The 23,477-nt window shown below is 42.7% G+C and overlaps 1 long non-coding RNA gene across 2 annotated transcripts in view; it reads left to right on the top strand.

Moving 5' to 3' along the window:
• The window catches only part of LOC133239949 (uncharacterized), a 117,289-nt gene that overhangs the window by 84,951 nt on the left and 8,861 nt on the right, over positions 1-23,477 (top strand). The window contains exons 3-5 of one of the 2 annotated variants that reach the window (XR_009734047.1): positions 78-150; positions 1,423-1,590; positions 7,063-7,555. This is a non-coding gene — a long non-coding RNA (uncharacterized LOC133239949). Of the gene's footprint in view, positions 1-77; positions 151-1,422; positions 1,591-7,062; positions 7,556-23,477 lie in introns of those variants that run through there. The other variant, XR_009734048.1, reaches the window with a different exon arrangement.

Genomic DNA, 23,477 nt, shown 5'->3' with positions numbered 1-23,477 from the left:
CATTTAAGTAATTGCCAATAATTTGCCATTACAAACAATGAATAACATTATGATTGTGTATTTTTGTGTTGTTGTAGGTGTATCTTCAGGATAAGTTTATACAAGTGAGATTGCTGGACTGGTTAAAAGGTGGATAAATATGGCATTTTGGTATGTATTGCTAAATTTCCCTCCATTGGTTTACCATTTTTGCATTTCTTCCAGCAATGAAGGCGCAAAAGAGAGAGAGAGCACCTGTTTCCCCAGTCTTAGCCAAAAAAGTATATCATTAAACTTTTAATTTTTTCCTATCTGATAGAAAGCCTGGTATTATGTATTTGTATAGACTATAGCTTTGATTTTAAAATCTCTGCATCTGATATGATATATTGTTATCTTTTTTGTCCATTAAGTCTTTCTGAGGCTTATCCATTATATAATTTTTTTTCAATGACCCAGCGTGTAGTCTCTTTTTAAATGTATGTTTGTATGAATGAGATATGTTAAAGAAAGTGCATATCAGTGGATGGAATATAGTAGAAACAGGGCAATGTTTGGAGTCAGACAGACCCGAGCTTGATTCCTTTCACAACTTAAGAGCTGTGAAGCCTCAGACAAATTCCTCATCTTCTATGATATTCAGTAGCCTCATTTGCAAATTGAAATAATAATAAAAATCTGCCTTCTTGTATCTGTGGGTTCCACATCTGTGGATTCAACCAAACTCTGATCAAAAATATTTAAAAAAACTCCAGAAATTCCAATAAAAACAAAACTTTGAATATGCCATGTGCCAGCAACTATTTATATAACATTTATATTATATTAGATATTATAAGTAAAATAGAAATGATTTAAGTATATAAAAGGATGTGTATAGGTGATATGCAAATACTGAGCCATTTTATACAAGGGACTTGAGCACTGGAGGATTTTGGTACCCACGTCCTGGAACCAATCCCCTAAGGATACCAGTTTGTAATTTTGGAGAGATTAGAAAATGGAAAAGAACCTGACACATTGTAGGTACTCATTATAAGGAAGATGATATTCTTTTTGCTCTTAACTTCATTACTTCCTTTCTTGGGACCGTTTTTTTTTTCTCTCAGATATCTTTCCTTTATAGCTTAGCCTGTGTTTTTCATTTTTATTTAAACAATTGAAATTTATAAATTTATTTCTAAATTCTGCTTGGCCTCATTTCATGATTTGATACGTATTTGTATTCCCATTATTTTCTAAATGATATAGTTTTGTATTATTGATTTCCTCTTTGATCTCATGGTTATTAGGAGACTTAAAAGAATTCCAAATGGTTAGGTGTTTTATGGTTATAATTTAAGTAAATTGCTTTTAGCTTTACTGCACTGTGGCTAGGGAATGTGGCCTATTGAATTTCTGTTATTTAATTTATTGAGATTTTCTTCATTTCTGACCCTCCAGACTCCTCTGTCCCTGGGGATTCTCCAGGCAAGAATACTGGAGTGTTTGCCACTCCCTCCTCCAGGGGACCTTCCTGACACAGGGATCAAACCGACCGACGTCTCCTGCGTTGCAGGCAGATTCTTTACCATTTGAGCCACCAGGGAAGCCTGACCATATGATTATTTGGTAAATATTCCATGGATCTCTCAAAAAGAGAAAATCTATTTTCTGTGGAAGAGAGCAGACTCAGGGGTCCCAGCTACATTAAAATTCAGATACAACTGGCAGAGCATGAAGTTAGGCAACATTGGCCATATGCCATATGTGGCCAGAAGCTCTATGGGGAACAATGTGAAGTATGTCCAAACTGGGATTTAGGTACATGTGCTCAGTCTCTTCAGTCGGGTCCGACTCTTTGTGACCCCATGGACTGTACCCCGCCAGGCTCCTCTGTCCATGGGATTCTCCAGGCAAGAATCCTGGAGTGGGTTGCCATGCCCTCCTTCAGGGGATCTTCCCAATCCAGGGGTTGAACCCATGTCTATTATGTCTCCTGCGTTGGCGGGCACGTTCTTTACCACTAGCACTTCCTGGGACACCCAAGTGGGATTTATGTATACATAGGCACATTTAGTGGATTGGCATGTTGGGAAGTTAATTCAGCTTGCTGGGTGGAATTAGACAGTTAAATAAAAGTACCGTAAGAGAGAGCAGCATCAGGCCTGTGGGCTAGACTCTCACCAATCTCTCTGGTAGGGGAACTGATCTTGGAGCAAGGCTGTGCTACCACGGGCAGACATCTAGCAATACCAATGAGCCCTGGAGTTTAAATAACCTTCCCGGAAGCTCTGTCGGTAACTCCATGGTCTGAGAAGTGGAAGTGAAAAGTTTGTCACCAGAGCCTAGGAAGTGTTGTTCTTTTCTCTCTCCCACCCCTATATTAAGGGCATCCACAGAGTGGATCAGTGCTACAACCCAGTAGAAACCTCTGTTACAGAAACCAGTGAGGTTTTGTCATGCCGGTATGAACTGTTCATGAGGCAACTCCCTTCCTCTGTCAGGGGAGGGGCCTGAGTGCTGGTCCACTAGCTCTACCTGGGAAGCCCAGTCTCTGCTGTACAATGAAGTAATATATGTATATGTATATATCCCCTGCCTCTTACACCTCTCTCCCATCCCCCTATCTCACTCGTCTAAGTCATCACAGAGCACCCAGCTGAGCTCTCTATGCTATACAGCAGCTTCCCACTAGCTAGCTATTTTACACGTGGTAGTGTATATATGTCAGTGATCAAGGAATAATAGCTTTCTTAAGATGCAATCCACATGCTAGACTCGCCCTTTTAAAGTACATAATTTAATGGTATCGGTATATATTAATAAGAATATGCAACCATAATGACTGTGCAGTTTTAGAACATTTTCATCACCTCAAGAAATCTCATACCCGTGAGCAGTCACCCCCATTCCCTTGTCACCCTGGCAACCATTAATATACTTTCAGTCTCAATGGGTTTGCCTATTTTGAACATGTCATCTGGAAGCATTCATCTTAAGTGAATCAAAGAGCTGAGGACTAAAGTGTCTATTTAAGTCCAGAGCACCTTACCCTTCATGCTCTACTGCTTTTTGTCCTAAAAACACAGGGACCAGCTGGTACAAAACCACACCCTGGATCCCATCCCTGGGAAGATTATAAAGATCTACATATGTATATTTGCATGTATATGTACATATATACATATACATCTATTACTATGCAAATATATAGTATTATTTTAAAGTTACATTCTCAGATGCTTTATTATACTTGGGAGCATCTGTTTGCTGTGTCATAGGCTGATGTGGCTATAAAAATTGTGTTTCTACATTACCTCTTTATTCTAATGGTTTTTGCTCCAGGTCTTGTGTTGTTGTTTTCTCTAATAGATGACACTTTGTTATCGTTATGGCGTTCGTCTTTTCTTGTGTTTTTCTATAGATGTATTGTTTGATACACTGAGGGTACAGTACATAGCAGAAGCACACACACGTGCACACACATCCAAAGATTCTTCCACATCCCATCCATCACCCTTGTACTTGTGATCTGTCACAGTTGTGTGTACTCTTGACAAGGTGTGAGAGGATCGTATGCTATCTTTATATGAGAGGGGAGAGAAATAATATTTCTCAGTGTAAACACTGCTGTCTTTTAAAATGTGGACACTTAGTGTCTCTAAAATCAGACTCATTGGTCCATAGATCTTCATGTTAATGTTTTTCACCGTAGTTTTCAACAATTCCTGGTTAATCAAGTTATCACTTTTTTGCAATAATGGGACTGTTGGATACTTTTGGGTGTGGGAATGTACAGAGGAGGTTTGCCTCCTGATGTGATCACATAATGTTCTATAATAGTTGTGTTAAAACACCAGGATTTCCCTGGTGGTCCAACGGCTAAGAATCTGCCTGCCAATGCAAGGCACATGGGTTTGATCCCTGGTTGGGGAAGACTCCACATCCAAAGGGGCAACTAAGCCTGTGTGCCCAACTGCTGAGCCAGCATGCTGCAAGTACTGAAGCTCATGTGCCTAGAGCCCTTGCTCTGCAACAAGAGGAGCCAGCATCACAAGAAGCCCATGCCCTGCAACTGGAGAGATGCCCCCACTCATTGAAACTAGAGAAAGTCCATGCACAGCAACAGAAACCTAGAGCAGCCAAGAATAAATAAATATTAAATATATATATATATATATTTACCATCTTCAGACTACTAGGGTGGAGAATCTTTGAATATCTGCTACAGTACTCAGAAAACAGAATGCTGCTGCTGCTAAGTCGCTTCAGTTGTGTCCAACTCTGTGAGACCCCATAGACGGCAGCCCACGAGGCTCCGCCGTCCCTGGGATTCTCCAGGCAAGAACACTGGAGTGGGTGGCCATTTCCTTCTCCAATGCATGAAAGTGAAAAGTGAAAGGGAAGTCACTCAGTCGTGTCCGACTCTTCACTACCCCATGGACTGCAGCCTACCAGGCTCCTCCATCCATGGGATTTTCCAGGCAAGAGTACTGGATTGGGGTGCCATTGCCTTCTCTGAGAAAACAGAATGAATCCAGGTAATTACTGGGCAAGTTAAGATGACTAAAACACCACATCAGTTTCCAAAACACAAGTGGATGATGATCTACAGAGTCTGAGTCCCTTCTTTTCTAATGAGCTTTCAAGTTTCTTTCCTGCTATTAACATGGAACAGGTATAAGATCTGGGCTTGAGAGGTGCCCAGATCTAATCCTAGAGATTCTGAAGCACTTCGTAAGTAGCTGCTGGGCTGCCTGTAGGAAAGAGCTTGTTTCCAGCAGTGTCTTCAGATCGGCGGTCATCATGAGTGCCAACAGTTCTAGCCATTGGAAGTATGGGACATTTTGATATAGCTGTTGTTGATCTGTCAGCAGAGATCTGAATACTTCAGACACATGAATTTTTCTGCCGTTCAGATGCACTGTCAGATCAAACTTGCCTGAAAAGAGGTAACAGATGTGCCAAGACCAGGACTTGATGATGAGATGCAAGATTGCCTTGTCCGACTTGAAAAGGAAGATGGAAAAATGCATACCTTCTATAGATGGGTTTGACTTCAAAAAATATCTTTGCAGACTCCCCAAAATAGTACACATGGAAGAGGAAATCTTCTGAATTCCTGCAATACGTAAAGCCGTGGTAGTGGCAAAGTTCAGGCTCTACTGAAAGTGACCTGTCAGCACCCAACATTCAAAAAGAAGCTGGGGAATCTAGAGACATGGTACTGATGAATCTATTTGCAGGGCAGGAATAGAGACACGGACGTGGAGAATGGACTTGTGGACACAGGGTGGAAGGGAAGGTGGGATGGAGTGAGAGTAGCATGGACGTATATACGCTACCTTGTGTAAAACGGATAGCTAGTGGGAAGCTGCCGGAGAAGGCAGTGGCACCCACTCCAGCACTCTTGCCTGGAAAATCCCATGGGTGGAGGAGCCTGGTAGGCTGCAGTCCACTTGGTCACGAAGAGTTGGACAGGACTGAGCGACTTCACTTTTACTTTTCGCTTTCATGCATTGGAGAAGGAAATGGCAACCCACTCCAGCGTTCTTGCCTGGAGAATCCCGGGGACAGGCGAGCCTGGTGGGCTGCCGTCTATGGGGTCGCACAGAGTCGGACATGACTGACGAGACTTAGCAACAGCAGCAGCAGTGGGAAGCTGCTGTATAACACAGGGAGCTCAGCTCAGTGCTCTGTGATGACCTAGAGATGTGAGATGGGGGGAGAATGAGAAGGAGGCTCCAGAGGGAGGGGATATGTGTATACTTTTATCTGACTCACATGGTTGTACGGCAGAAACTAACACATCATTATAAAGCAATTATCCTCCAATTTAAAAGAAATTTTTAAAAAAGAGGCTGAAGGAGAGGGATGTGAGCACAGGTGAGATGCCCTCAGTTACCTCCCAGAGCAGAATGGGGACTTGAGTAAAGGGGCTGAGAGCCATCCAGCCAGCAAGCACCCACCCTCTAGATTTAAAGACAACATAACCTAATTTGTACTGTCTGAGAAGTCTTGGCAAAGCTTGGGTTATAGATGAATAATAACAGTAGTTTTGAATAGAGGACATGTGTAAAACAAAAAATCACATGCTCGTCAGAATTATGTTTTGATTAGGTGCTTTTGTAGATTCGTCAAAACATCGATTGGGTAGCTCAGAGTAGGGGCAAACTTCCCATTTCCTACATTTATCACCATGGAATCAATCATCTGAGTGGGCCTTGAACAGGGAGCATTCACCTTGAAAGATTAAAGTCCAGTAGAAAAAATGTGTTTGATAGCAGAGGGAAGTCTGGCTGTCCCGTTGCCAGACATTTCAAAGGGGAATTTACCTTGGTGATTTAACCACACTGTCCAGGGTCTGGCCCTTTTGTTTTCCAGGTTCAAAACCTGAGAAAATTGGTTTTGTCAGCACTCTGGGGCAAGATCAGTTTACTGGGCCCCTCAGTCATACTAACCGAGTTCACAAGAGACAGATGTGTAAATCAAAACGCCATTTTATTAATTTACAACGACAAGTAGAATCGGCCAGGAGATCAGACACACTCTGTTTCAAGCACATTCTCTCCCTGTGGTGAAATCTACGTGGGAAGTCAAATTATCTGAAGACAGCCAGGCAGCCTGGAATCTGAGCGAGAAGAGGCAGCTGTCTGATTGGAATGTAGAGGAAGCTGGATGCTTGGCTCTTCATCAAAGGGATTTACCTGGAGGGAATCGGAAGACTGAATTCTCAGGCAGGTCACTACCCCAAGCACAGACCAGGGCATTCCCAACTCCCTCTAGCCGTGGACACAGCTTTGTCCCGAGATGGCCACACCTCTGGGTCGTCTCCACCAACGCCAGTTCCACTGACTAGCTTACAGCCCCGTCACCTAGTGAGGCTGGAACATGGGCCATTGTCCCTAAGCGACCCTAACCTAGGGTTGGCAGTGCCTGTCACACTCTGTTGAGGTTAGGAAGCCTTATATAATCGTATGTGATCAGTGTGTAGACTGAACATTGCCTCCAGGCTTTGCCTGTCAAAGTCCAGGCTGGTTCCAACCAGGCAAAGGAGGCTAATGAATTGCAAATGATGGGTGATCAATGCCTTTATTTCAGAACAGGGGCTGCCTCTTCCCTGTGAACCACTGGCTGCTCAAATTGAACCAGAGATGCTGCAGGAGCTGAGCTGATGAGAAGGATGGTCTCCTGCCCAGCCTCGTCCTCATGCGTAATACTTGAAATGCTCAGGATGTTAGCTGACACTTATATAAAAGGGAAGAAATAGCCTAAAGGCTATTTAGGCTATAGCAGCTCTGGTTGGTTTGCCGGGACAGTTCATTCAGGGACAGTTCATTCAGGGCATTCATTGCTCTGGACGCTACCCTTCGGTCTAGTGTGACTGTCTTCCGCAGTTACCCCTTCTCTGGATGCTACCCTTCGGTCTAGTGTGACTGTCTTCCGCAGTTACCCCTTCTCTGGATGCTACCCTTCGGTCTAGTGTGACTGTCTTCCGCAGTCACCCCTTCTCTAGGCACCTCTCTTACTAACAGAGTAACCCACATGAGCCTCCAGTTGATGTAAATATATTAATAAATAACAGGTCCTGAGAGCTTGTCGTTTGCCAGACTCTGCTCTGAGGCCATTGCCTATTAATTCATTGACGCTCCTCAATGGTCCTGTGGAGTTTGGTACTATTGGTATCTTCATGTTACAGAGGACAAAATGGGACAGAAAAGTTAAATAGCCCAGACCCAAGGCCACTAGTTAATAAGTGACAGAATCAGAATCCCAAACCCGTCAGTCTGTCTCCCGAGTCTGTCCTTTTACCCGCAGTGTCCAACAGAGCTAAGTGGTTTCTCTAAAAAGTACTCAGCTTTCCCCATAGAACTGTTTACATTTTAGCAGATTAGACTGGCTCTTACTGAATGTCTAGGAATCTGCTTAAAGACTTCCCTGGTGGTTCAGACGGCAAAGAATCTGCCTGCAATGCAGGAGACCCAGGTTCGATCCCTGAATTGGGAAGATCTCCCGGAGGAGGAAATGGCACCCCACTCCAGTACTCTTGCCTGGAGAATCCCTTGGACAGAGGAGCCTGGTGGGCTTCATTCCATGGGGTCGCAAAGAGTCGGACACGACTGAGCGACTAAACATAGTACACCTTAAAGACTGGGATATTCTAACAACAAATATTTGACCTTCAAGTTTTACATCCTTGCATAAGCCCTTTATCTCTCTGGAACTCAGTTTGTTTAAAATGATATGGCTAGATTGCTGAGTCTCTGACTTCCCTTCCAATATTGACTGTTTGAGTGGACCATGACCTCTGCTACTATTTTGTATTTGTAAGGATTCTAACCATTTACATAAATTATTTTATTTTTCCATTAAAGTCATGAAGTCAAGAAGTAATGCTCTTATATTTCCAGAAGTAGATATCACAGTGTGGGACTTCATATGTACTGCTTATGCATTGATGAACTGATTTTCATAATCATCCTGTAAGATGGGCAGGAAATAGTATCTTCATTATACAGATGAAGAAACTGATGCTTAGAGAGCTTTAATAAATAACAGAAAATCACAGAGTTCATTTCTGGACCCCGCTTTGTTTCCATCCATCCCTCTTTGGTGTTGTAAATGTGCCTGTGTTTCTACAACAGCAGATTCTCAAGTAATAAGCGACAGTGCAGAGTGCATTTCCTAGGCAGCTGTCTGCCAGAGAAACAAGATCGGTCCTGGCAAAATGCAATTTTTCTAGCTCATTTACGAGAACCAACTGAATACTGAATATTATGGGTACATATCATTTTTGAGGGGCTTCCCAGGTGGCTCAGTGGTAAAGAATCTGCCTGCCAATTCAGGAGACATGGGTTTGATCCTGGGGTTGGGAGATCCCCTGAAGAAAGGAATGACAACCCACTCCAGTACTCTTGCCTGGGAAATCCCATGGACAGAGGAGCCTGGTGGGTGACAATCCATGGGGGTTGCAAAAAGTTGGACATGACTGAGCACTCACACATGACATTTTTGAGGAGTTGGTAGCAAAAGATGAACATTCATTGCTCCTTTTTGACTGCATTTGAAATCCTCAGTGTTGAACAATGACTCATGCAAGGTCACCAGGAATTGAATGGAATGAAAAGATAGCTCCAGTGATTCAGACTTCAACATTATAGCATATCCACCTTTTGTTATGGGCTAAAATAGTCCAGATTTCTGCAAACTCCAAATCTAATGGGGATGAAAAGAGCTCATCAAGAATTGGATTCATACTTTGATTAATTAGGGTTTTATATGTGATCATTAATGACTTTCACCACCAAAGATTTTCCAAAGAGATACTCTTTGAGCAAGGAGGAAAGTGAGTGCTAATGATCTTAAGATCATTCTAAAGTTTTATTCCCAGAGGCTCTGTTCTCTGGGAGTTGTTCAGCTCCTCCAAGCTTCAGATTCTCCAGACTTCAAAAGGAATGTTGGCCTCAGATGGGATGATCTGATGGGAAAATAAAGCCCCATGAATACATCAACCCTAATTATCAGCACGAAGAAGATCTTCCTTGGAGATCCTTGGGTATGGGAAACGTGACAGGAGGAAAGGGCTGAATGAGAAGAGAAAGTTGGAGAGTCACTTTAGCTGGAAAGCATAATGGGCAGCTTGAACTCCTGTGGCCAATGGAAAAGAAAAGTCTAGAAACACATCTGGCTATTAGGGGCCCATACGCTTGATTTTTTTCTCAGCGAAATGGCTAGGCACCTCTGCAACTGCTGTTTTTTCAGAAATGCCTTTGAGGGGCAAAAAATAAATATCTAGACATAGTTGTAATGGGATATTACTTATCCCATTCACCCACAGAAGTTTGTGCACTCATCTGATTTTGAGCAACCTGAGGGCAGGGGGCCAATATGTTACCTGTTACCATTGTTGTCGCTGTAGTGACAGAACAGTAAAGGACTTGGAAATACAGGTAGTATTTTCCTATTCACTCCAATACTTTGGCCACCTGACATGAAGAGCCGACTCATTGGAAAACACCGATGCCGGAAAGATTTTAGAGGTGAGATGAAGGTTGGCTCTACAAAACTTATGAAAATTCAAAATTTGGTGTGTGAAGTGTAGATCGAGCTGGGTTAGTGATCCTTTGGGTAGGCATGGGTTGTATGGCATGAAGAAAGGGTCGTGCCACGTGCTCAGTTGTGCCTGACTCTTTGCGACCCTGTGGACTGTAGCCCGCCAGGCTCCTCTGTCCTCCACTACTTCCCGTTCCATATATTAGGCACAATTATATGATCAAAATGAAATAACCAGCACATGGGCTACCTGTCTAGTATTTTGAAAGCATGTTATTGCTTATTCTAATTGAAATGCTAAAGTTAAAGATGCATGCAACCTATTTTCTTTTTGAAGGAAAATTTGTCTTACTGTTTTATGCAAGTGGATAAAATATGCTCATAAAACAATCCGTTCTGAGAAAGGCAAATGTTTCAGGGAAATTTCAGTGGGAAAAGTTCTTTGTGGTTTTATTACCTAACCCTCTGTAAAAATGACTGAAAAGACAAAAGGTATTAAAGAGGGGAATGGTTCCAAATATAGAGGGAACCAGAATAGCTGAACAGGAATTTATTATTAAAGGAGATTTATGCAAATCTCAAGAGCACCTTAAAAGTTAATCTTAAAAAAAATCCTTTTAGTCTGAGAAGATTATGCTTAAGAAAATCTTTTTGAGTAAATCCATGGGGAAAAATAGTTTAATTTCCTAATTTAAAGGAAAATAGTATACATTTGTAATAGAAGTTTAGGATTTATTGTTTTAGGTGAACTCACACCCCAAACTATTTTTCTTTGATATATCCTGCCTGTGTATTTTCTAGGTTATTTGAAAACATTCTTATTTCAGCTAAAATACATAATTAGTTACAATGAATCATCCAAACCTTTTTAAGCAAAATACTATATTAGAAAAGAAACCTGTTCTTTTTGAAGGATAAGCCAATTAAATGATGGATTGTTAGAGTTCATAGAGTAACAAATGATGGGATCCAAGTACACATAAAGCAATTATGACAAGTCTCATTATTTGTTGATTCATACTCACTCACCTGACCTGCCTCTTGAGAAATCTCTGTGCAGGTCAGGAAGCAACAGTTAGAACAGGACATGGAACAATAGATTGGTTTCAAATCGGAAAAGGAATATGTCAAGGCTGTATACTCTCACCCTGCTTATTTAACTTATATGCAGGATACAACTGAGCGACTTCACTTTCACTTTTCACTTTCATGCATTGGAGAAGGAAATGGCAACCTACTCCAGTGTTCTTGCCTGGAGAATCCCAGGGATGGGGGAGCCTGGTAGGCTGCCGTCTATGGGGTCGCACAGAGTCCGACATGACTGAAGTGACTTAGCAGTAGCAGCAGAGTACATCATGAGGAATGCTGGGCTGGATGAAGCACAAGCTGGAATCAAGATTGCTGAGAGAAATATCAATAACCTCAGATATGCAGATGACACCACCCTTATGGCAGAAAGCGAAGAACTAAAGGGCCTCTTGATGAAAGTGAAAGAGGAGAGTGAAAAAGTTGGCTTAAAGCTCAACATTCAGAAAACGAAGATCATGGCATCTGGTTCCATGACTTCATGACAAATAGATGGGGAAACAATGGAAACAGTGAGAGACTTTATTTGGGGGCTCCAAAATCACTGCAGATGGGGACTGCAACCATGAAATTAAAAGATGCTTACTCCTTGGAAGAAGAGTTATGACCAACCTAGATAGCATAGTAAAAAGCAGAGATGTTACTTTGCCAACAAAGGTCTGTCTAGTCAAAGCTATGGTTTTTCCAGTAGTCATGTATGGATTTGAGAGTTGGACTATAAAGAAAGCTGAGTGCCGAAGAATTGATGCTTTTGAACTGTGGTGTTAGAGAAGACTCTTGAGAGTCCCTTGGACTGCAAAGAGATCCAACCAGTCCGTCCTAAAGGAAATCAGTCCTGAATATTCATTGGAAGGACTGATGCTGAAGCTGAAACTCCAATTCTTTGGCCACCTGATGCGAAGAACTGACTCATTGGAAAAGATCCTGATGCTGGGAAAGATTGAAGGCAGGAGAAGAAGGGAATGACAGAGGATGAGATGGTTGGATGGCATCTCTGACTCAATGAACATGAGTTTGAGTAAACCCCAGGAATTGGCGATGAACAGGGAGACCTGGCGTGCTGCAGTCCTTGGGGTCGCAAAGAGTCAGACACGACTGAGCCACTGAACAGAACTGAACGCTTATTCTAATCAACTAAGAAGGAAATAAGCTACCAACATGTAGAAATGTGAATTTTAAGCATTTATGTATCTCCTAGTTCCTGTACAGGGTTTTAATGAAGTGAAAAATCATTATCTTCAACACCAGACACATGCTCCCAGTATGCCTTCCTCAGAAGCTCAGAGGGCTGTGTGCCACTGTCTCTTCTACTTAGACCTTTGAGATTAAAATAGACCAAGTCAAGAAATTTCAGAATTGGGAGGATTTTCAAAGATGATTACAAGAGCTGTAGTTTATAGAATGCTTACTGTGTTTAAGTGACTGTGGGAAGCCCTCACCATGCATTATCTCATTCAGTTCTCGAACAGTACTAAATCAGCATTGTTAGCTCCAAGCTTCTTGTTCAAGTGCTAAGTCGTGTCCTACTCTTTGCAACCTGATGGACTGCAATATGCCAGGCTCCTCTGTCCTTCCTCCATTATCTCCCAAATTTTGCTCAAATTCATGTCCTTTGAGTCAGTGATGCTTCAGTCTTACAGATAAGAAAATGAAGGCTTTGAGAAGTAAATGCCCCAAAGTCTAAGGCTGTTCAATGGTGGAGCTGGAATTAGGATACAAGTCAGACTCCGGGTCTCCTCTGAACCTGAACATTGCATTACTACGTTCTATTATGCATTTGACGTTTTCTTACAAAAATCTCATCCGTGATCCTAGCCCATGTTTGAGGATTTTCATGATATTGTGAGCCCCGTAAGACCCAGAGATGGTATAAATTTTTCTTATAATTGTATGCAATATATATGGCACAGTCTTGACAGATGTTCATATTTGTTAAGTGAATAAACTCTCCTTATGTGCATATCAAGCTTTCTTGTGTCTAGAAGTTCAAAGAATTAATTTAATCATATAATTCTTCCAATCCATTAAAAAACATAGCTTTTAACAGATGAGAAAACATAAGCCTAAAAAGACTGAATGAGTTGGCCAGTATCCCACAGCAGTTAGTGGCTTACATTTCTCTCCCAGGTCTACGCTTGGTGCTAAAAGATGTTTATCCACTCTCTGATTTTCCGTCTGCCTTCACCTGTCTCTCCGTCGTTCCATGCCTTTCCATGTCCCTCTTCACCTTTTTCTTCTGCAAGCCAGAGAGCAGAGAGCAGAGACTGTATCATTTTGTGTGGCTTGAATCATCTCTACATCCCAGAACCTAGAAGTCTCCTAAAATATTGATTGCTTAAGTGGATGAATCACTAATGAAAACATAATTTTTTATCTAAAACACCATTATTGCTCCCTCCCTTTTTAGAGCCAAGACCACTCTCTGCCTTATAAATGTTTCTGTAGTTTGGAATTACAGAATGTAATTCTGTCATGTAAAAATGAATTTGTAAGCCATACTTGCATGAAACAGCATGAAAGCGGCAGAAAGAACACTCACTTGATGTAATTCAATGACCTTGTAGGTCTGTAGTATTTGTTGTTTTCAGTCCCTGAGGAACTGCATTTGTTTTACCTTATTTTCCTCTTTGTCTCCTTGATGAGTGTAGATGAGTATACTGTTCAGAACTGTGGGCTTAGATTTGCGTTCTAGAGAATTTCTAAAACAATGAAGATCTTTGCACAGATGGGGTGAGGATATGTATATTTTCACCTTTCCTGAAAACAACTGGCAGTCCTACACATGTGGCTCTTTGGGTTCTATGGCATAATGAAAGGGATTTCCTTCCCCCTACAAATTGCAAGGCATTCCTTCTGTAAAAAGATGCAGGCCGTGTACTGTAGCAGGTGCAGAATTGCTGGTGGTCCTCCAGCTCTAAGGACCATATTGCAGGTCTTTCCATATTGCATGCTTAGGAATGCCCTTTAGGAAGATTTCAAGGATAAATTTGGGAAGCAATAGAAGGCTAACACCTTGTGCCCATATGCAAATAAGCTAATATGTGGGTGTTCTTGGCAGGGTCCTCTCCTTGTTTTGGCAATGAGATGGTTAAAGCACCTCTAATGATTCCTGCCAAATTCTGCCCCGAAGTATGGCTGCAGGCAACATTAGACATTTGCTATAAGGTAGCTACGCCAGCATTAGCTATGGGAATGGAGAAAGTATCTCAATACTGAACAAATTCAAGAACGTCTTTAATCCAGAGTGAAACCACACGTGCACCCCTGTTTTCAGGACAGCACTAGCCTGTTTCTTGAAGAAAACCCCAGATATTTCTGAGTCTTGTGTCTATCGGCACCTTCTTACCTTTGTTGTTTGGTTGCTAAGTTGCATATGATTCTTTTGCGATCCTGTGGACTACAGCCCATTAGGCTCCTCAGTCGATGAGATTTTCCCAGCAAGAGTACTGAAGTGGGTTACCATTTCCTTCTCCAGGGGATCTACCTCACCCAGGGATTGAACCGACATCTCCTGCATTGGCAGGTGGATTCTTTAACACTGAGCCACCAGGGAAGCCCTCTTCCTACCCTGCCTGCCCACAAAGACATCTATGCTGGCAGGCTGCATACACATGCATGAGTCAGTGGGGGCATCTCAGGACATCTCACCCTTTAATGTGAAGGGCTTCCAGAGATGAGAAGTTTAGTCTCTAATCATTCTATGTAATGCAAAAAAGCAGGGGTGAGGGAAGATAATTACCCCTTCCACCCCGGAAGTGTAGCAGAACAAGTCTGAGGCAGGTGAAGCTAAAAGCCTGTGTCACCCGGTGCTATTTGTAAAAGTGGGGAAGGCAAAGGAAGGGGAGAGGAGTCACTTAAATTGTCAAATTAAGTCTGGGCTCTAATGCCTTCCTTTCTCAGTTCTCTCAGCCCTCATTATGTCTGCCTCATTTGACAGTGGAAAGGGCAGTGTCCCAGTTCTCCATAATTTTTCCCGGTAATTCTGACTGTTAAGATTTTCTAGGTCATTGTCGTAATGGACCGCTTTTCTTCCTCATCCAGCAAGTTGCACTATCTTTCTCTCATACAACATGCTGGGAGGATGTGGAAGTATAGTTGCCAGAGTTGGAGGGGAGCCATCATTGCACAGCACTGAACAGCTTAAAAGGCACCATGCGAAGTGTCCCTATTTTATGGATGAGGAAAGAGAAGAACTGTGATACTGAATGACTCGGCCAGGGCCACCGGGCTCTTGAGTGGCCGAGGGGGCTGGAACCCAGGTTTCCCAATTCAGTGATCTTACTAAGCATGTTCTCCAAAAGTAGTGTCTTCCCAACAAGTTTCCTTTGCTCCTTTTATTTTTAAATTTATTTTATTGACATATAGTTGATTTGCTCTGTTGTGTTAATTTCTGCTGTATAGCAAAGTGATTCAATGTTACATATATATATTCTTTTTCATATCCTTTTCCATTATGGTTTATCATAGGGTATTGAATATAGTTCCCTGTGCTGTACAATAGGACCTAGTTGTTTATCCTTTCTATGTATAATAGATTGCATCTGCTAGTCCCAGACTCCCAATCCATCCCTCTCCCACCCTCCCTCCCCCTTGGGAACCACAAGTCTGTTCTCTATACCCATGTGTCTGTTTCTGTTTCATAGATAAGTTCATTTGTGTTAATATTTTAGATTCTACATATAAGTGCTATCATATGCTATATGTCTTTTTCTTTCTGACTTAATTCACTTAGTATGACAATCCATAGGTCTATCCATGTAGCAGCAAAAGGCATGATTTCCTTTTTTATGGCTCAGTAGTATTCCACAATACACCACATTTTCTTTATTCATTCATCTGTCATTGGGCATTTAGGTTGTTTCTATGTCTTGGCTATTGTAAATAGTGCTGCTATGAATATTCAAGTGCATGTTATCTTTTCAAATTATAGTTTTGTCCAGGTATATGCCCAGGAGTGGGATTGCTGGATCATTGTCAACACTATTTTCAGTTTTTCTGATGAACCTCCATATTGTTTTCCATGGTCGTTGTAGCAGTTTACATTCCCACCAATGATGTAGGAGGGTTCCCTCTTCTCCACACCCTCTGCAGCATTTGTTATTTGTAGATTTTTAAATGATGGCCATTCTGAGCCATGTGAGGTCTTAGCTCATTTAGTTTTGATTTTCATTTCTCTAACAATTAGTGATGCTGAACATCTTTTCATGTTGTTCCTTTTTGGGGTGGTATGTTGTCCTGGTGGTTAGGACTATAATGAAAAGGCAAGACCATGATCACCAACAATCACCATGTTGGGGTGACTCCTTTGGTATGTGTGTGTGGGTGGCTGGGACCTACTTGTGTTGCCCTAAATAAGCATGCACTTTCACACAGCTCCAGGCTTGTGGAAGATGAATCTTCAGTGAATTAACAGGTAAATACTATCCCTTGTCCGGCACCCAGCCCACTTTCAAGCATCTGTAGCCAGTGCTGCTGGCCTGAACTCCGCAGCCAAGGAAAGCAGATGGCTTTCAAACACTGATTAATCACTACTCTTCCTTCTCTTAGGCTTCCAGCTGTGGTTCACTTCTCCTTCCTGGCATGGAGTCATTTCTGCCCATTTCTTTTCTTCCTGGCCAAAATGTGAGAAGCACTCCTGCCTTTTACTAAATCTCTTTGGTTATCGGCTCCATGTTGCTAGTGGTTGACATCACTTTTTAGCCCATCTCAAAGCCACCCTTAGGCTGTAATCGTCATCTGTTACAGTGTGAAGACAATCTGTCCTTATCTAGCTCTTTGACCTCTGACTGCATGGTGTGGTCAGTATGAAGGAGGAAGTCAAGCTGAAAGGAAACCTCTATGGATCAAAGAAGTCTTCCTGTATGTCTCCTAGAGTTGCAGGAGAGCAGGCTCCTTTGGACTTTTTAGCTTCTTGTTTAGCCTAATTTCAAAGTCGCATAGTATATACAAAACCAAAATGGAGGGATCCATGATGAAACCTTAGAGTTTGGTGAATTGTTGGTCAGATTTATTAGCGCTGAAATAGTACATCTTGCCACACAGTTTTGGAGGTGGCACAAACTTTCTTAACCCCCTCTTTTCTCTAAGCAGTGGCTCTGAATCAGAGATGTTCATCTGGATTGCCTTGGGGATTCCGTCATAAGACTTGTGTTCAACCCCCACCCTGAGAGTTGATTAGGGTCAAAGCATTTGTGTTTTGGAACATCTATCCAGGTGATTTTGGTTAAGAAGCATTGCTCTAAAGGGATATCTCTAAAGTAAAAGAGACAGCGCATTACTAATTAAAAAAAATAAAAACTCTGGATACCTGGGTGTGTATTCTGGCCTCGGCTATGGGGAGACCATATAATTTATTGTCCACATCAGGATACATTTGAGAGTAAAAGAGGGAGCTGTTAATAACTGTGTCGGGACAGGAGGCATAAATTGAAACTGTCCAGACAAACCAGTCACCCTACTCATTAGTCAAATGAGAGATTGGAATAGACAACTCTGAGGTTCCTTTCCGATTTATGATTCTATAATTCATGATCGCGGGGACAAGTACAAAATATGTTTTCATTCCAAATGCATGCAGGATGGAGTTTGGGCATCAGCTACTCTCAGGGAAGCTGAGATGACAAACATCTGCAGCTTGGAGGCTGAGACCTGACAGCACTGAGCCTGAGAGGCCTGGGAGATGAACCCAATAGGAGTGGGTGACCTTCTCAGAGCAAAAGCATCAAGAGACGTGTGTCAGTAGGGATGGACCCACCACAGGGTCTGTCAGAGCAGCTGCGATTGCCCTCAGAGCACCAAGGACAGCAACAAACGAGATTTGAGGTCTGCTGACATTTACACACACGTCTGGATCCTACTCCAGGATACTCTGAGACATTTACACACATTCTATATTATCTTCCAATGTGTTACATGAAGAACTTGTACAGCTGTTTCCATGGTACATGTCTGCCATGTGGCACAATTAGGGATGAAGAGTTTAGGTCCATCAAATGTTCTGGTCGATTATAAGTCAGCATATAAATTATACCATAGACAAATTACCAATTTTCTGAAAATCGAAGTGTAATATAATGCCCTTCCACAATCCCTCAAATGCTCTTCATTTTCTCTTTCATATTTTAGAAAGCACTTCAGAGCTCTGCACTGGCATAAAAAAGATCATGGCACGCTGCAGCTGGGAAAGGTCAGCCTGACAGAATCCATGGTATCAATCAACAAGTTTTAGGGAGTGCAGAAGTGTTAAGCTCATTATAATCTGATCTTTATGGCTTTTTTCTACTTTATTTTTTGTTGTTGTTTTTGTTGGTGCTTATCAAGTACATATGAAAGAAAATCTTTAGACCCCAGAACATAGCGAGAGGGCCTGAGTAGGTGACACCTCCATCACAAAGAGGGTGATGGAGAGTGGGGCTGAACTCTTGTTTGTGGCCTTTAAGGCATTGGGGAAATTAGTAGAACTGTGGGTAGAGAAGCACATACAGACAGAGCAAGGAGAAGAGAAAGAGGTGGGTGAAGAAAATGAGAGGACGAAGGGAGTGAGCAGAAGGAAAGGGGAGATAATGAGAGAAGCAGGAGAAAAGGAAGGAAGGGAGAGAGAAAAAGGAGAGGAAGAGGAAGTAGAGGAAGACAAGGAAGAAGAAGGGGAGGAGGAGGAGGAGAAAAAGGGGGAGGAGAAGTGATGGAGGAAGTAAAGAAAAGAGATACTCAAATACACAAAAGGAGAAGCAAATAGAAATATGGAAAGAGATACGAGAGAAGGGAAGAGGAGGCAGACACACACATACATACACACGAGTGTGTGCACACACACACATGTGTCTGAGTGAACAGGAGTAAATCCCAGGTTAGAATTTTCAGTTGTCAAAACCTAGAAAAGTCCTGAATCCAAACATAAGAAAGGGAATGGCTCCCATCGCTGCTGAAGCTGTTTTGATGAATACGGTCCAGCTCATTCATTTCACACGGATTTAAGCTCGCACTGTTTGAAAGGAGGTTGACGCCGGGGCGGTGCTGGAGGGGTATACTCCGAGGATTGGCAGTGATGGAGAGCTTCTCCCCCCGCGCCAGGAGGAAGCTGGCAGATTCTGAACAGCTCTGTTTCCACAACTGTGCCTGTGTCATCTGTTTGTCAGAATCCGTGCCCTGCATGTATGTGGGATATAAACACGCTTACCCCAGGATTAGAATTCTCCCAGCTGCAAATGGTTTTTGCTTTTTACTGATTCTTACCCATGGCAGAAAGCAGCCATGCAGCAAGAAGAAATTGCTATTGTCTGGTGAGGGGTCATTTTCAGAGAGCCTTGGAGAAAGAGTCTGTCCCTGAGAATAGAGGGGGAGAGGAAGCCAAGATGTTATCTTTTGGCTCATGGGCTGATATGGGTTTATGTGGCCACAAAGGCCAGCATGAGGCTGGGGGCTCCAGGAAGAGTTTTGAAAACAAATAGCAAATACTTGCTTTTACTTGATGCTATGCGTGTTCTCATCTCTGCTTTAAGAAAGCCTTCAGGAAAATTGAGTTTGTATCCTACTGTTGTGTGAAAATTGTACAAATCTTAATTATGTTGAATTGGTTCACAATGCTTTTCAGGTCTTCTCTGAATCCTTTTACTTCTCTGAATATTCATTTTATTAATTTTTGAGAGCTTGATATTGAAACTCTTAACTACAAATCTTAATTTATCTACTTAAAAATAATTGTAATATGTAGTGGAACTGTATGTAACTTTGTTCTGTATTTTTCCAAGTTTCCTGTAAATGTGTTATCACAGTATTGTAAAGTAAAAAAATATATAATGATAATTTAAAAAATTTAAAAAAAGAAAGAAAACCCTAATGGAATAGGAGAATGCCCAGGGATGGGCAATGAGGTGATCAAGGGGTCAGAGGCCTGGGCAGAAGGGAAATACTGGGGTCTTCAGTCCAGAAGGGCAGAGATGAAGAAGGGAGGGGACGGCTGTCTGAAACGGGGAAGGGAAAGGATGGAGATTGTGTATGTGATCACAAGATTCTTGGATACCAAATGCTCAAGAGTTTTAGAGAGGTCATTTTAGCAAAAAAGAAATAAAATATGAATTTTTCTAGTGAATAGTAACCTTAGAAAACTTGTAGATGGTGGCTAAACACCAGTAATTACCATTCCATAGACTCTCAATTGGAGAAGGCAATGGCATCCCACTCCAGTACTTTTGCCTGGAAAATCCCATGGACGGAGGAGTCTGGTAGGCTGCAGTCCATGGGGTCATACAGAGTCGGACACGACTGAGCGACTTCACTTTCACTTTTCACTTTCATGCATTGGAGAAGGAAATGGCAACCCACTCCAGTGCTCTTGCCTGGAGAATCCCAGGGACGGGGAAGCCTGGTGGGCTGCCGTCTATGGGGTCTCACAGAGTCGGACACGACTGAAGCGACTTAGCAGCAGCAGCAGCAGACTCTCAATTGGCTTTGGGCATGAGATTTCCTGATTAAATCCAAGCAGGTGGTTAATAATTTGTCTCTCCATCACTGCTTGAGTCTGTATCCTGGTATCTGCCCTAGGACTCAGGGAATTTTCCCAACAAAATTTGGACACCTGGTGAAAGGTATAACACAGCCAAGTGGCAGGTATGGAGGAGGGGAAAGGAAGGGCAGGGTTCTGGAAGTGAGTTCAGTACATACCACGCAGAAACAGCTGGTGTAAACTGAGATGGGGAATCCTGGGATCCCGGTGCAGGGAAAGGGCCTTAGATAATTAACGATTCACCGTGGAGGGCAGGGAGGATCCAAACGTTGTCACTGGGCATATTTGATATACTTACCTTCATTGTAATGTTCCTAAAAACAGAAAATGGAATGTGTCCAGGTCTTCTTGGTGAAGCCATTCAGGAAACAGGCTGAGAAAGCGCCGCAGGGCACACCGGACAGAAACGCTGGAAAACATCTGTCAGGTGCAGTGGTCACCCCCCTGGCCCCGTAGTTCCCAGCACTGCTGCATCTGGACACTCCCCATGCTTCAGAGCATCGGTCTGTTTATTTGTCTGATTTTGTCCCCAGATTTGTGAGCTCTGTGATGGCAGAAGCTCTGTGTCGCTCATCCAAAGACCTCCTTGGCCCATCCTCAGTGTCTGTTGGTAGAACAGATCATGCCCGCCTGGCTCTAGACAGCGTGTGTGGTTGGCAGGGTATCCTCCATGTGGTTTATCTGCTTTCCCTGGAGCCCCCAGCACCTGCCCTGGAGCTTCCCCTTCTTCACTCAGGTTCAGAAACATCACGAAGAGGATTTGACAAGTACTTAGGGAATGTGAAGCACCCTCCCCCATCTCACGGAGGAAGAAACTGGGGTCCAGATAAGGAAAGTAAGTTAGGTCAATGTTAAGCAGCTAACCAGCGGGACATTCTAAATGAGAGCTCAGGCGATCCCTACATCTTTTCTTCTTGCTAGGCAGTGCTGCTTCCGATGTTCAGAGTTTGCCGAATTCTAAAATAGCCCGTGTTAATTGATTTGCTCATTTTTAGTTTCTACGCAAAGCTGGAGAGGATGGAGCTGAAATGGGGTGAGTTCACGCTTTATCAATACGCTTAGAGATTAGCTTTCTTTTCCCACTAGGTGAATGAGAGAGGTCTGAGCTGTGGTGGGTGGTACCCAGTAGGGGAGGGAAGGAGCAGCTGCAGGTGGGGAAGAGCCCAAGGGCTGTTCGTTGCCTTTTCAGGCTTATGAAGTTCAAGTTTAACCAGCTCTTAGCCAGACTTCAGTGTCCTTCCTGATTTGTGTCTGGTCAGGTTTTCAGGCCATATTTTTCCAAAATAACAATGATAATAGTTTAGAATTTTCAAATAACTTCCACATCCATTATTTAATTGGATTCTTCCAAGGACCATATGAGGGATAAAAATGTTGTCAAGAAAGGAAAACCCAAAGTCCTAGTAGCCTGCTGACTTTCCCCAGGACCTGTGAAGAGTCCTGCTGGCTCAGTGCAGGGTCAGTTACAGACACAGCCTCTGCTTGATTCAAGGCCCACCTTCTCCACAGAATCTTCCTGAAGACTCTGCTCCTATGGCCCTGTGAGTCTTGGCAACTCTAGCTCATTCAGGTGACCCTTAAATGGGCTGGCTTGGATTACTGGGTAGCTTTTATGTATTTGTGTCTGTGGCGTCTGGTCCCAGAACTTCATGGCAAGTAGAAGGGGAAAATGTGGAAGCAGTGACAGATTCTATTTTCTTGGGCTCCAAAATCACTGCAGATGGTGACTGCAGCCATGAAATTAAAAGACACTTGTTCTTTGGAAGGATAGCTATGACAAACCTAGACAGCATATTAAAAAGCAGAGACATCACTTTTCTAACAAAGATCCATATAGTCAAAGCTATAGTTTTTCTAGTAGTTATGTACAGATGTGAGAATTGGACCATAAAGAAAGCTGAGCACTAAAGAATTAATGCTTTTGAATTGTGGTGCTGGAGAAGACTCCTGAGAGATCCTTGGACCACGAGCTGATCAAATCAGTCAATCCTAAAGGAAATCAGTCCTGAATATTCATTGGAAGGACTGACACTGAAGCTCCAATATTTTGGCCACCTGATGCCAAGAGCCGACTCATTGGAAAAGACCCTGATGCTGGGAAAGACTGAAGACAAAAGGAGAAAGGGGCAGCAGAGGATGAGATGGTTGTATAGCATCACCAACTCAATGGACATGAAATTGACCAAACTCTGGGAGATAGTGAAAGAAAGGGAAACCTGGCATGCTGCAGCCCATGGGGTGTTAAAGAGTCAGACACGATTTAGCAATTGAAAAACAACAAGACCTGGGCTTACCCACAGAGCAGGCTTGGCCCATTGTCAGAACGGGCTGGGCGCTAACATCTCCTGGGGAAAGTGACAAGGAGGGTGAACGCAGATGGCATGTCTCATATGTGAGAAGTCAGTTAGATTCTGGTGACTTGCCTTCTGGGGAAACCGAACCTGAGACCGGACCCTCAAATTTCATTAATATTTTCCACTAAGTGCACCACTTCCCACTAATATTTGGAGGGGAATTGCTTTCTACAAGTGCAGCTCAGGGGAGGCAGCGGCTTCATAAAACCTCCCACTGAGCTGTCACAAACGAAAACACCTTTGGCTACCTGGAGACCAGTCAGGAGATGAGACAGAGCTTAGGTGAATGCTGTTTGATGAGTTGCACAGTCTTTAGAGGAAAAGCCATGTTTGTATTAGCATTGGTTTGCCAAAGATGAAACAGAATTTAAAAAACCGATAATTCAAAGAGCTCCGAATCAAAAGTTGAGATGCTTTATAGGCTGAACTATGCCAACAGAAGTGCCAATAGTTTATTTCCTTTGGAGAAGAGTGCTTACAACTAGTGTAGAGGACTTCATAAATTTTCTTTTATTTTTACT

Source organism: Bos javanicus, chromosome 27 (genome assembly GCF_032452875.1).
Source record: "Bos javanicus breed banteng chromosome 27, ARS-OSU_banteng_1.0, whole genome shotgun sequence".
NCBI lineage: Eukaryota > Metazoa > Chordata > Mammalia > Artiodactyla > Bovidae > Bos > Bos javanicus.
Note: the sequence above shows the minus strand (reverse complement) of the source record. Positions and strands in the feature narration are given on the sequence as shown.